We start from the raw sequence: 15,562 nt of genomic DNA on the forward strand, positions 1-15,562 counted from the left end.
TCCTTCTGATATGCTCTGCTTAGCCCAGTGATTCTTCTAGGCAGCTAATTCTCCTAAATTACTGCGTTGCTCACAAACACTTAATGGCTCCCATTGCCACATAAAATTCAAACTCCTCTGAGTAGTCCATGAAGCCCTCTGTGATCTCATCCTCATCTCTTGCCACACGCTTATGGCATCCTAAGCCAACCACCAAATACATCATGCTGTTTCATGTCTTCATACTTCTTAACATGCTGCTCTCTCTGCCCAGAAAAGGAACATCCTTCCTCACCTACCTTCCAAACCTGAAAACCTCTTAGTCTTCTTTCAAGAATCTGCTCAAGCCTGACCTTACAAGCTAGACTTGCCACCTTCCTCCTTTCTGCCTCCACTTTTCCTCTTTCTCTTATTTGTTCTACTGTATCTATCACACTGAATGGCTTTTGTTTATTTCTGCCTTAACGACTAGACTATGAGCTCTTTGATAGTAGGTATCAAGTCGTGTTTACCTATGACTTCTGAGTACCATCCCAAATGCCTGGCATAATGGATGCTCTATAAACATTTATTATGTTGATCTTTCCTAATTCTTTTAGAGAGTCTTTTGACAAGAACCTCACTTAAAACTAAATCAGCTTGGAAAGACCAATATCAAAAGATTTCTTCCTGCATTAATTGGTTAGAGTATAATTTCATATTCCAGGAACTCTTGTAATATCTTTTGTTTCATATTTTTTTCTTAGAAAGTCATCTCATTTTGCTGGTTGGAACAAGCCTAGAAGTTTGGTGTTTTGTTTTGAAACTGAAAATTGCATTAAGAGGCACTTTGTGCACTTGGATGTGGTTGAGAAGAGACCCACAGAGATGATTAAAGGCTGGAAAACAGACTAAGAAAACTGGAAGGGAAAGCTAAAGGCAATTTAGTAATCAACGTCAAGCCTGTGAAAGACTGTTATTACCAAGGAGGGTGACGAGCCCATGATGTTCATACCCTCTAAGGGGAGAGCAACAGGAAATGAGGCAAGTTGCAGCATAGATGACTTAGGTTAGATAAAGAGGAACTTACCTGGCAGAAAACATTGCTACAAACTGAAGGGTCCAATAGGAATGATGCTTGGTCTCTCCTTCTCCAGAGGTATATAAACATAGGAAAAGTTTCCAACTGCCTGGAATGTTCCCTGTGCAATATTGCCTAAACTAGGGAATAGAATTAACAGTTTTGAGGGACAGTCTCCAGAAAAGACATAGATTTTTGGCACCCAGGATACAGGTGACCTGATAAAGTCCTTCCAAATCCAAAAATCTTGGAGAAAGTATTTCAGAGAAACTGAATTTAATGGTCACATCTTTTCACTACACATTTACTAAGCCTCTTTTCAAAGCCACCCCTGTGTTAGCTACCATCCCAATTACTAAGGCATAGTTTATTCTATAGAGGAAAGAGCTGATTACCACATATTGTTTAGAGGCCCATCAGGCATCAACTGTCTGAATTCTGTCTCACCCATACATGTGCACACATATACAACTACAAAGCAACCACCAAAGCTACTTGCATTTCCTGTGAGTGACACCGACCCTTAGCTGCTCTAACCTCCAAACCTTTGTGTATGGTATTTCCTCTACCTCTGATTCCCTTCCTCCACTTTACTTTGTAAATCCCTTCTTGTCCCTAAAGATACTGCTCAGGCATTACCTCCTCTAAGCTGCCCTGTTGCCACAGCTACTATTCCCTTCACCCCCCAACTCTAGATTACGATACTATTTCATGATCCCTGGCTGAAAGCATTAGGAACTGAATCAAAATAATTCTAATAAAAGGAACTTGTTGGAAGTATAATGTATCAGGGGCTCAATAGTAGATAGAGGAACAGGCTTGGAAATGCCCAAGATTTAGAGGAGTTAAAGCCAAGACTCAGAAGGTACAATTTTCTCATATTTGAAAGCATCAGGGCTGGATGTTTCTACTTCACTTGAGGTCAGAATGAATGTATTCTCTCCATCCTAGTATCAACATCCTAAAAGAGAGTCTCATTGGTCAACCTTGGGTCTCGTGACTAGTCTGAACTAGCCTGTGGCTGTGCTAGGGTGGGAGAAGAAGATCACTCTTTTCAGTTTGTCTAGTGAGCATTGGTCACTAGAAATTATCCTCCCACTCAAATTCACACAATGGAGGAGGGGTGATTCCCCCCAAAAAAAAATTATAATAAAATAGAAGAGGCAAGGTAAGCTAAGCAACTCTCTCTTACATTCACCACTCTGTGGTGTGATCCTTGGTTTTCCTGTCTTGTTCTTAGTAAGTTCCTGTGCTCTCTGAAGGCAACAATTGTATCTTTTATTTGTGTCTCATAGACTATTGGGTATGGAGTCTGTGTTCAATAACCTTTTACAGGCTCTTGGTCAATATTTGTTGAATGATACATGAAGGCTAAGACCATATGCATCCCCGTGTCTGACAACTTCAAGCTCAGCGCTTTTTCTACCATACCACAAGGTTAGCAGGGATTATGTGCTCAGCCTTAATCGAGTCACCTGTTTCTTAACCTAAGGTATTTGTTGTTATTGGTTTTTTTATATGTATATAAATTAAGATTGGTACTGTAAGCCTTGATTATAGCTGGCAAAAAGAAAAGAAAAAAAAACAAGTCTCAAAATATTCACAGAACTGAATCCCAGGATGTGCAAATGCAGTTTTTAAGCATCCATTTATCATTGAGTGAAATTATGATATCTATCAAACTTCTCAGACAATACTATCCACAAACGTCAATTTTTACTTAGGTAATGGTGACTATAGGAAAAGAAAATAAGAAAAATAATACCAAAAGTTTGCGAGCAAGCTCTAAACGTAGCAAATAACTAGACATAACAAAACATAGTGCATCTGTGTTTCTGTGGCCACTATCATACAGGTAAGCATGGCTGACTGGCTTGGTAAGTCCATTTCAATACTACCAGTGTTACTGACAGTGTCTATAGCCATTCAAGCTTGTGACTTTGCATGATTTGTTTAATCCAATTTCAATTTCGTTCTGAATCATACTTGGCCTTGCACTGAGTATTGCTTCATTGAGATGAATAAATACACACCTTGTTCCAAAGAAAAAAAAAAAAAGAGTCTTTGGGAATTCATTGGCAGAATTTCAAAAGTTCAAGATTTACATCTTATAGATGACTAAGAGGTAAGCTGATCTTTCTTTGGGGACACATTGTCATGGGCATCGAGAATTGTAGTCTTGTGTTGGTAATAAATCAACAATGCATTTTGGCCTTATATGGTATCTATTGTCTTAAGTTTTAAGCCATCAAGCTTATATTTTAAAAAAATAGGTTAGGACTCTAAACTTACATATCTGTATTGAATTGGCCCAGGAACTGGGTTCTGGGCTCTCCTTCAATAAAGATTTCACATGACGCTTACATATTTATTCACATTTTCTAGATCACTTAAAAGACAAGTTATATATCAAAATGTCTGTATATTTAATTGGGTGAATTACATTCGGCTGTCTGAAGAAAAAATGTTTGTTCAAATTAAGCAGTTGGCTGTTAGCAAGGGTATTACATGAGATTCTTATTTTGAAAAGCTTGTCAGTTCAGGTACATTTTAAATTTTATATTCAAATTTAAGATCAAACTAGTATATGGTAGTAATTTTTGCATGTTTATACCAAGATTTCCTCACTTCTGCTGCATAGAACTCCACTTAAAAATCATTTAAAAAGCAGGAGAATTGGCTCTCATTGATCCAAACCTGGATTTACACGTCAGTTCCCTCTGGATATGAAGAATGTGAAAGAAACTCAAATACCCTGAAAGTATTCTGAAGTTGTTTTTGCTGATGTGATCTATGATGGTAGACCAGTTTGGCAACCCTGAATTGTTTTTACTGCAGCTGTGGATTACCTGTGGTTTCAAATGAACTACTGTGTATGCTTTGTTTATTTTATCCCTTCTTCCTGTTGGAAAAACAGCTGGAGAACAGACATCCTGCTGTTCGGAGCCTCCGGCCTTAGAATATTAACAGGAAGCCACAATAAGCATCTTCATTACTTCACCTGTGGCATAAATGGCAGGGAGAATTGAGCCCATCAGGAGGAACTTATTTAAAACAGAATGAAGCAGTTTGTGGACCATATGTCTGCACATCCAAGCAACTGCCACTAGCCTGATAAATTGGCTTCCTTCATGCAGTGTTCAACCGGGGGAGGAGAAAAAGTCAGTGTCCTATATAAAAGAGTAAAGGCAGGCCTCAGTTGCCTTTGGCAATAAATGGAATACAATACTTGGTGCATTAAACCAAAAAGTAGTATCACATAATTTATATCAGGTGCTTTTAGCTTTTAGCAAAAGATATGGTAGTAGATAGTAGGGGTATGTGGATGGGAGAGGAGGAAGCTAATAGTCTTACAAGATACTTTCATGTGTTTTCCATTATGCATAATTACTCATCCTAAGGCAAGAGGATTATTGCAAAAGCGTTATTCCAAATATCTTCCCATTTTAGGGGGAGAGGGAGGGGTGACTGGAGAGAGGACAAATAATTATAAAAATTCAATGTCCCTGTTCTCCAAATGAGGAGATGGGGTTAGAGAGGTATTATGACCTATCTAAGACTCTTTATGTAATGTCTACATTATAATGGGCCAGATATATTCCTGGAAGTGAATTTACCTGCTGAAGATTCATATTCCCCTCTACAGAATGAGGCTGTGAAAAAAAAAAAAATTATTCTGGAAAAAGTATTTCCCCTTTAAACATTAAAATGAGCTACCAAACAGAAGCACAAAAGAAAGGAATAATAATCTTGACAGTCATCATTGAATACACACTGGAACCCTCGTTCTGACTGCACGTATATGCCAACAGGGGCACTTCATTTCTTAGATCCTTGCATGCATTCACTCTACCAACTCTGCAAAACATACTTAGAAAAAGAATGCGGTAGCACAAACATAGACACAACTTTTTTAAATCACAGTCCACAGAACCGGGATTTTAGAAATCCACCATACCATGTAATCACTACTGGCCCATAAAGCAGACAGACTTGGGTTCAAATCTCAAGCATCCCACTTTCAGATATGTGAACTTGGATAAATTATTGTATGCTTTGGAATATAACGAATCCTTCTATTTTCCCAAGGAGAAGATTAAAAACTGTTTTTTGCCAACTGGAACTATATAAACTTTTAGAAATAGAGATAAAATAATCAAAAGACTATTTATAAAAATTTATTAATTTAGTCATAGATATTTAAAATCATGTAAAATATCAATTTAGAAATTTTCGTCACCCTCACATTTCATAAAACTTTTCTTCTAATTCTTAATATACGGCATTGACATTAGTGTCACCTGACAGTCTTCACGAATCATCTGCATTTTCACATGGGTTGTTTAATGCTGTCATCAGAAATTTTATCCTCTTGGAGAAAGAAAATGTGATACATATACACCATGGAATACTCTGCAGCCATAAAAAAGAACAAAATCATGTCCTTTGCAGCAACATGGATGCAGCTGGAAGCCATTATCCTAAGTAAACTAACACAGGAACAGAAGAGCAAATGCCATGTGTTCTCACTTCTAAGTGGGAGCTAAACATTGGGTAATCACGGACATGAAGATGGGAATAATAGATACTGGGGACTACCACAGGGAGGAGGGAGGTAGGGGGAAAGGACTGAAAAACCACCTATTGGGTACTATGCTCACTACCTGGGTGGTAGGATCAATCATACCCCAAGCCTCAGCATCAGCCAATATACCCATGAATAAAACCTGTACACATACCTCCTGAATCTAATATAAAAGTTGAAATTATTTTTTTAAAGTATTACAAAAAAGAAATTTTATTCTGAACCATGAGCACCCATTCATATAACATTAAGATGATTGCTTTGTTCATTTGTCCTGTAGGTGAAACTTTGTGCTGTTGTATCCACTCAATGTCATATGATAACGAATACATTGCTTTAGAAAATCTTCTTTTTAAAGGTTGTTTATGATGACATCCAACTCTTGCAATTGTGGAGTCACCACTACACTCCCAAGAATAATGAATAAATCTGTCAAATTTCTAAATTTCTTTTCTTTTTTTTTTTTTTTTTTTTTTTGAGACAGAGTCTCACTCTGTCACCCAGGCTGGAGTGCAGTGGCACAATCTCGGCTAACTGCAAATTCCACCCCTGAGGTTCAAGTAATTCTCCTGTCTCAGTTTCCCAAGTAGCTGGGATTACAGGCATGCACCAGCACGCCCAGCTAATTTTTGTATTTTTACTATAGGAGAGACTTCACTATGTTGTCCAGGCTGGTCTCAAACTCCTGACCTCAAGTGATCCAGCTGCCTCAGTCTCCCAAAGTGCTGGAATTACAGGCGTGAGTCACCATGTCCAGCGCTGTCAAATTTTTTTGCCTCCATTTTTAGGGTTTCTGCAGGTCACTTCTATAAGTTTTCAAGAACAGAATGATCTGAGGTCATCTCAGGCTTATGTGGTTTTAGAAGTTGAATAAATGTCCCATAATTTGAGAGACTTTATAAAGATTGAACTACCATATAAGGTGACCCCCTCATTCCTGGGAAATAGGTTTGGAAACTATCTCATTTTATTATTTAGCACATACAGCACTTAATCTCTCTAAGCGTCTGTTTCCTCTGTTATAAAACAGAGCTAATAATAGCACTTTGCTTATAGAATTGTGGTGAGGATTAAATGGGACAACACACTACAATGACACTCAGCACAGTGATGCGCACCTAGAAAGTAATGAATATTATCTATTGACACTGCTCCAGTTTGGGGTACCACAAATTAAAAATGAAAAACTTGAAGACATATGTCTGAGACAACTCACAAAGATTTGAAATGAAGCAGATGAGGACAGGTTAAAGGAACGTGGATTATTATTCCAAAGAGGGAAAAAGGAGTAATGTGACAAATTAGTTTCTAAAAGAGAAAGAACTCTTAAATAAAGACTAATAAGTATTTCTGCTCTTCTTCACTCAGCAAGACAGCCATGGTATGAATCTGAATTACAGCACAAAGGACTTATGTCATATAGAAGGAAGAGTTTCTATTCAGTGAAGGTTATGAAAGAAAAATTGAATCCCTTTCTGATAGAGCCTGTGAATGACTTTTAAAATGAGGAATCATTTTGGTACAGTTCTGCCTAAAGGCAATGTTATTGGAGGAATGATTTTTCAAGGTCCCAAATTATCCTTATATCTCTGCACATCAAGATGAACTACTATATGAAATTAAAGAATAGGAATATAATGTCAGTAATAGAGCATGAATAGAGCATGAAAACTAGAGTGGGGTTGAAGACCAAAAAGATGGCATATTTTGCTGAGTTCCTTGGGTATCAAGCAAATTTAGTTTTTATTGCCCCCATTCAGGGGATTATTTTACTTCCAAAGATTGGCACCACTGTTAGAAAAAGCATAAACCTTGGAACTACAAAGACCTGAGTGCAAGTTCCAGCTTTTCTTCTTACTTTGTTACCTTGAACAGGTCTTTAAACTCTCTACCAGTATGTTTCATCCTCTGCCAACAATGCATAAAAACATCAACATTACAGGGCTGTAGTGAGGATTAAATGAGATGTTCATGAGATGGCCCCATTCAGTATCCACACTGTGGATATTCTAAAGGTTGATCCTGTTGTCTCCCAAATTGTGCTTCCGAACACACTACAGTTTTCAGAAGCCTAAGTTATCACATTGCTTTGTCAGCTGACACTCTTACAACTGCCGAAGGTTTATCCCTCAGTACCTAACAAAACCACATCACAGCTTGCTTCATTTTCAGGCAACAAATTCTCCAAAGACAGAACTGGATGGGGGTGAACAAACTTCTGCCAAGTATGTGACAGTTTTATAAAGTTTCTCATTCAGTTGTTGTGCTAAGAACAGCTCTGTCATTTAGACATACTCTTGAAGGGAACTTCATTCTTTATCAAAGAACTTCCTTATAGTTTCAACAAACATCTCCACAACTTCTGCTTTATTCAGGAATGAACTTGGAATGGTTTAAAATACACTAGCAAGGTATATTAATTAGGACAAAGCTTAGTAACACAACGAAAATACTCAAAATACAACGGTTTGAGACAGAAATTATTTCTTTCTCACATAACTGCTCAGAGGTAAGTGGTGCTAGGCTAATAGAATGGCATTGTCATCCTCAAGATAAGACTTTCATCTCTGGGTTCTAGGCAACTCCAGTGAGAAGGGCAGAAAGAGTTATTGAGCACGCCATATGCCTTTCTAGGGGCACAACCCATAAGAGTCACCATACTTCAGACCACAAACTCAAATTTAGTCATAAGGCCACACAGCTACTAGGAAGGTTGGGAAATGCAGCGTCATGCTGGGAAACCATGTGCTCAGCAAAAACTCAGGAAGAAGGTGATAAGAATATGTGGGCATGACCATAAACAGTATCTGCTTCACAGAGTTAAAGAGGGAAACTTATCTAAATGGTTTAACTTTATATTAAATGACCTTTTAAGATTGGAAAGTGCAAACAATATACCTTTTAACCTGAGAGTTGATGTAGTAGTTATGAATCAAACGCAAGGAATAAAGACCCTAGCAACGTAAGTCGAGGCAGTAAGTACAAACCTTCGTATTTATACAACAGAAACTTGAGTCATCGAGTCTTACTGAGGCCAAGCTACATCTGGGAAAATCTGAATATGCTGACCCAGAAAAGAATTGGAGTAGAGCTGTGTTGGCTTAGCGACAGCACTTAGCCTCAATGTTTTAAAAATTGAAAAGTTATGGGGAGGGCCCCCTGAACAAGCCTGAGCTAGCCTGGAGAACTCCAAAAGAAGAAAGAGCCCCACTCTGACGCAGAGTTTATGGTTTATAAAACACCAGGTCAGGTGAAGTGACAACACCACCCCCCTCCCCGCCGCATTTGACTGTGAGAAAATATCTCTGGGGCCAAATAATAATAATTCCTACTTGTAGTGAAGAATGAGTTTACCAGATGCCATTTTGCAAATCTTTTTCAACCTATTTGAGAGACTTTAATATGTTACTTTTTTTCATTGTCTGAGCTTCATATATATTTTACTTCAGCAGGAAATCTGGAATATTTTATCACTAAGTACTCATTCACTAAGCTAATAGAGTTTGTCCTAATCTCATGGATGTTTTTATTAACAATTGTTCTGTTTCGTGACTATACATCTGGGAAGAACCTCCACACTTTGCAAAGCAGAGAGAGTTTTCTGTATTTTTCCCAGTAAGGACAAGAGAATACACCAGAATCTCCAGATCCTGAAAGAATAAAAAGGAAACCACCAAAACACAAGCAAACTGAAGATCAGTCCCAATCACTTGTTTAAAATTGATATAACTAAGGAAGCATATCGCTTGTACTGTTTGACAGGGAAACTGGGGAAATTTGCTATGAAATTAAAATGAACACATCACTGCCAGTTTTGAAAATTCTTGGGGTGGGGGTGGGGGAGACCTTCATTTTTTGATGGAGCAAATCCTAGACTAAGAAACCAGAAAATTCGCTTCAGATCTCAGATCAGCCAATAGGTAACTACATGGACTTAGGCAAATTCCATAATGTCTTTGGACTTCAAGTTTCTTATTTGTAAAATTAGGAAGTTGAGAGATATTATTTCTAAGATCTTTTCTAATTTAAAGACTCAATGAATTTATGAAACTACTGCTTACTGAGATTTCTTAAAAATTCCAACATCACAAATATCACAGAAGCATACTAATTTTGTTTTTATTTTACACCCAAATTTAGTATATGATCAATTCTCCTCAACAATTACAGGAAAATAAAGACTCTGAAGATATCTTGTAAAGTTAAATTTGGTAAAGGAAAAAGTAAACGGTCTTCGAAAGAGCCCTCTATATAACCTTTAAAAGAGATGCATGTGTCACTTCGTTGATTTTTTGTGCCAAAAGGGTATTTGGATATGGTGGCTGTTCCCTCCAAACTTGGATTATTTATGATTCATATCCTGCTGCCAGTAAAATGTTTATAGCAGATGATCTCCCCATTAATGTTAGTTTCAAAGGATTAAAGCTAATTATGGCTTTGTTACACTTATGCTAACTTAAATTTGCTCCAGAATGACATGACAATGAACCCCTGACTCCAATCTCATCTCCCCCAGCATCAGCCCATCAATCTTCCACAGAGACACCAGGGCTTTTCCTGAAACAGAGGTAATAAAGTGTGTCAGCAACTCCAACAGCTTCATTTCATGCCATAAAAGCTATGTCATCCTAGTTCACTTTTCCATGGCTTTGCAAGAGATGCATTCAATATCTAGAGTGTCAGTCCCGAGTCCTCTTTGTGACTATAAAAAAAAAAAAATAGTGTAAATATTTAGTAGTCCCCACCTCTAGAAAAATACAGTCTCTATTAGTCTCTTCTCATGCTGCTGATAAAGACAGGGTCTTTACCAAGACTGGGTCATTTATAAAGAAAATAGGTTGAATTGACTCACAGTTCCACATGCCTGGGGAGGTGTCACAATCATGGTGGAAGGCAAAGGGGAAGCAAGACATGTCTTATATTGCAGCAGGCAAGAGAGAGTGTGCAGAGGAACTGCCCTTCTATAAAACCATCCAATCTCATGAGACTTATTCACTATCACGAGAACAGAAAAACACATACCCATGATTCAATTACCTCCTACTGGTTCCCTCCCATGACACATGGAGATTATTACAATTCAAGATGAGATTTGGGTGGGGACACAGAGCCAAACCATATCACAGTCCTAGAGCCCAGAATTATAAAGTAGAAGGAAATTTTGTCCAAAGAAAAAGGTACCACTTCTCTGGGGAGAAGCAGACCTGTTTCAGCGTGTAGGTTGAATTTTCAGCAAACATTGTGCAGTTGTTCTAAGTAGTCCGGGCTTTCCCTCCCCTTCCAACCTCCCCATCTTCTTCTTGCCTGCCATGCAGACCCTGATCATCTTTAAGGATTGACTAAGATCACACCTTCACTGCCTACTCCACCTCCTCCATGGAGACAGAAGTTTTCTCCCCTATGAACTCATAGAATCCCATCCCTGCCTCTGATCCTGCTCTCAATGAATCACCACTGAATTCCTCAATCCCCTCATATCAGGACCACTGGTTTGCTTATCATTTCACCCCAATAAACCGTAACTTCCTTAAGGGTAAATAAATCATAGTAATCTCTACCTTGATTGCCTAAGACAAGGTATATTCAGTTTAAGTTCTTAGAAAATGTCTATTTAAAGAAAAGTTTATCTTGTTGGTGTCAAAGTAGTTTCAGTACTTAAAATCCATATAACCAAAAGTCTAAGAGTAGTATCAAATGTTGGCTCACATTCTGAATGTATCTATTATGCACAGCCATGTCTCTTCTCAAAAAAAGATGGTGGATTAATCATTTATCTCATTTTTTACATTAAGATGTGTATTAGGCCATTCTTGCATTACTATAAAGGAATACCCCAGACTGGGTAATTGATAAAGAAAAAGAAAAAGGTTTAATTGGCTTATGGTTCTGCAGTCTGTACTGAAAGCTGAGTGATATCTACTTCGGTGAGGGCCTCAGGAAGCTTACAGTCACGACAGAAGGTGAAGAAGCAGCGAGTACATCACATGGCAAGAGAGGGAGTAAGACAGAGAGTGAGGAGGTAACACTCACATATCTAATATGAACTCACTCATCACCAAGGAGATGGTGCTAAGCCATCTCCTTGATGAGGGATCCATCCCCATAATCCAAACACCTCCCACGAGGTCCCACCTCCAGTACTGGGGATTACATTTCAACATAAGATTTGGAGGGGACCAATAGCCAAACCCTATCAAGATGAAAGTTTTATTCACACATTTGTGATCCCAGGTACTCAGAAGGCTAAAGTGGGAGGATCGCTTTAGCCCCAAAGATTAAGGCTGCGGTGAGCTGTGATCATGACACTGCACTCCAGCCTAGGAGGCAGAGCAAGACCCTGTCTCAAGAAAAAAAAAAAAAAATTTAAGTACAACAATATATAAAATAATTGATTTTCAAATGTTTTATACATCTCTCTGTAAATTTCCCTGCTCCCACACCTTCAAAATCTTACTGTTTTTTCACAAAATGTAAATCAGTTCCAGTCTAAAACAAAGAACTAATCCTTATTCACTAAGAAAAATTTCTTTCTTTAACACAGGAACAGGAGTCCCCTATTTCCAGAGATTAGCAATCTAAATGGATATAAATCACCTGCTATAACTTAGTGAGGGCCAAGGCATGTACCAATATTCTAAGTAGTAAGGCCTAATTTCAGTGTTTCTCAACTTTGACACCAATGATGCTTTGGACCAGATAATTCTTTATTTAGAGGACTCATCTCGTGCACTGTGGGCTGTTTAGCAGTCTCCCTGGCCTCTATCCACTTGACTCCAATAGCATCCCCCTAGTTGTAGCTGTCAAAAATGTCTCCAAACATTGTCAAATGCCCCCTGGGAAGCAAAATTACTCCTAGTTGAGAACCACTGCTCTCAAAATACACAGATAGTAGATATAACAAGTGTTACATCCAGTCAGACAAGTAGCAAATATCAGTTCCATCACTTAAGAGCTATGTGATCTTGAGCAAATTACTTAATCTCTCTGATCTTTAGTGTCTTAATCTGTAAAATGGTACTAATAAGACCCATTTTCGGGATTCTTGTGAAGTCTAAGTGAAAAAATGTACGTAAAGTGCTTAGCGTAGTACCCTGTAAATTATAAGCACTTAATAGCTAATACTTATTTTTGTTTATTATTATACATTAAATATTAATTGGCTGGATTTAAAACACCACATAATATACCCTAGGGTAACGCTGAATACAATTTGATTTTTAAAGAGTTCACAACTATTTCAGACTCTGCCTATTCCATAACAGCCACGTAGTGAACATCAATAGCTAGTGTTTTTTTTTTTTTTAGACAGAGTCTCGCTCTGTTGTCTAGGCTCTGGAGTGCAGTGGTGCAATCTTGGCTCACTGCAACCTCTGTCTCCCAGGTTCAAGCAATTCTCCTGCCTCAGCCTCCTGAGTAGCTGGGACTACAGGCACGTGCCACGCACCCAGCTAATTTTTGTATTTTTAGTAGAGACGGGGTTTCACCATGTTGGCCAGGATGGTTTCAATCTCCTGACTTTGTGATCCGACCACCTCAGTCTCCCAAAGTGCTGTGAGTACAGGCGTGAGCCACCATGCCTGGCCAATAGCTAGTGTTCTATAGCTGAGGAAAATGCAAAAGTTTTAGGTGGCAGAATTAGAGGAAGCAAATTTTTCTACTTGTAGGAAAGACTATTGTTGTCCTCCAATATCTAGTCTCCCTTCTTCCATGATGGTAAGAATCTCCAAAATTTATCAACGCCAAATAAAATCATATTTCCCAGGCTCCCTCCCTCACATTGTGACCAAGTTCTGGTCAATAGGATGTAAGCAGAACTTATATGTACAACTTCTGGTATGTGTCCTTAAAGGAAAAGCATCTGCTCCTTCTCCCCCTTTATCCATCCTGCTGCTTGAAATATGGACATGATGACTGGGATACCAGTTGGAACCATGCCAGTAAAAACCATACCCTAAACATGGTGAAAAGGAAAGTTGGAAGCAGCCTGGATCCCAAATACATGTAGTATGGCACTACCATTATCAGCTCTGAATGGCCTACATCGTGACTTTAAAGTGAGAGAGAAAAAACTTCTATCTTGTTTAAGCCACTGTTATTTTGAATCCCTGCTAGTCATAGCCAAACAGATTGAATGTGTAACACTGGTTTAAAAGCCTGAGATCAAGCAGCAAGCATACAGACACTGCAGGCCAGCCAGCTGAAGCCCCATGAGACCGCACATTTGATAAAATTGTTTCCTGTTTGATCCAGCCAAACCAAGCTATAGCTCTAAGCTGTGTGGCTTAAAAATTCAAAATGTTGGTTCTCACCCAGCATTGTCTAACTGGCTCTCCAGCATGTTTCGTTTGTTTGTTTTGTTGTTTTTAAATATAAGTAGACAGTTTATTTGGACCAAGCTTTAGAATTGCAACCCAGGAGCACAGACTCAAGTTTTCATTCTTGCCTCGCACCTAAAGAATTATGAAAAAAAAATTAGCTCCAGCTAGAGCTAACCAGTTGCAGAAATGGTGAATAAACTCTTGCCCAGGGTTTTCAATCTAAGTTGTTACACAAGCCTATTAAATTTGGGGCAAATAACAATGCTAACTGGTTCTGTCTGTACTCACCCTGAACCCTATTTAAAGAGAATTGTAGACTTAGCAAGCAATAGATCCTATTTTCAGCCTTCATCATAGGAGAGTTTTCTACCAGACAATGGGAACCAGCCTAGCAGCAAAAATCATATTCAAGTGTTGCCTTCCCATCTAAGCCTACTTTCTAGAAAACCAGAAGGAGTGGTGTTATGAGTTGAATTGTGTTCTCCCAAAATTCAAGTGGACGTCCTAACCCCTGTATCTCAGAATGCGACTGACTTTGGAAACAGAATCTTCAAAGAGGTAATTAAGTGAAAACAAGGCTGTTAGGGCAGACTCGAGTCCAATATGACTGATGGTTTTATAAGAAGAGGAGATTAGGACACAGATACACGCAGAGGGAGGACTGTAGGAAGACACAGGAAGACAATGGCCATCTATAAGGAAGGAGAGAGGTCTCAACAGAAATAAACCCTGCTGACACCTTGATCTTGGACTTCTAGCCTCCAGAACTATGAGGGAATAAATTTCTGTTGTCTGAGCCACCAAGTCTGTGGTCCTTTCTTACGGCATCCCCAGCAAACTCATACATGTAGGCAGAATGGTAAACAGAGCACAAGGGTCAAAAAGTGAAAGCAAGAGTCTTCAGTTTTAAAAAACCATGTGGAAATGAGTCCTTAGGTTTTGCTTGTTCAAATGAGTACCAACCAGAAACAAATAGACCAGATACTTACTAATTTGGGGAGGGAATTGCATTGTCAGAGAAACCACAAACCTGGCCTGATAAAAATTGTGATCACTGAAGCCCTAAAACAACCCCTGAAACCCAGATCCTCCACTTCAAGAAAGGAGGCTGAAAAAGAAGGCAAACTGTTCAAGGCCTGCTTCAGATGTGATCAGAGAGGATAATGGAAGAAGAAGCGTCTCCCAGCATAGAACCGAGACCTTCCAGATGCACCAAGCCCAAGACTTACTCCTTCACCAGGACCAGGCTTCTTCCCAATTCTGGTTTAACAGGATCTGATAACTGCTACAGCTCAATTATTGGTAAGTATTTCAGTGCCTTTTCCCAAATGGGAGTTTTTGCAGCAGTTATTACGTTACAACTCCACTGAAGCATATTGGATGAGATGGGGCCAGAAAATTGTGGACCTGAACGGAGCTCTACACTGACCCAGTAGAAGGGACCAAGCATCACCCAGAGATCCTGGAGTTAAAGGTTGTTGCAATAACTAGATGGGATTTTGAATTGTCTCCCCAGGAAAGGGGTGAGTGTATTTTAAGTGTGGAAAGAAGATACAGATTGATACCTAGGTTTCCACCTGGATCAACCATGGTAGAGATTGTTGGACGTCTCTATTTGTT

The sequence above is a fragment of the Colobus angolensis genome, unplaced genomic scaffold (assembly GCF_000951035.1).
Source record: "Colobus angolensis palliatus isolate OR3802 unplaced genomic scaffold, Cang.pa_1.0 Scaffold10, whole genome shotgun sequence".
NCBI lineage: Eukaryota > Metazoa > Chordata > Mammalia > Primates > Cercopithecidae > Colobus > Colobus angolensis.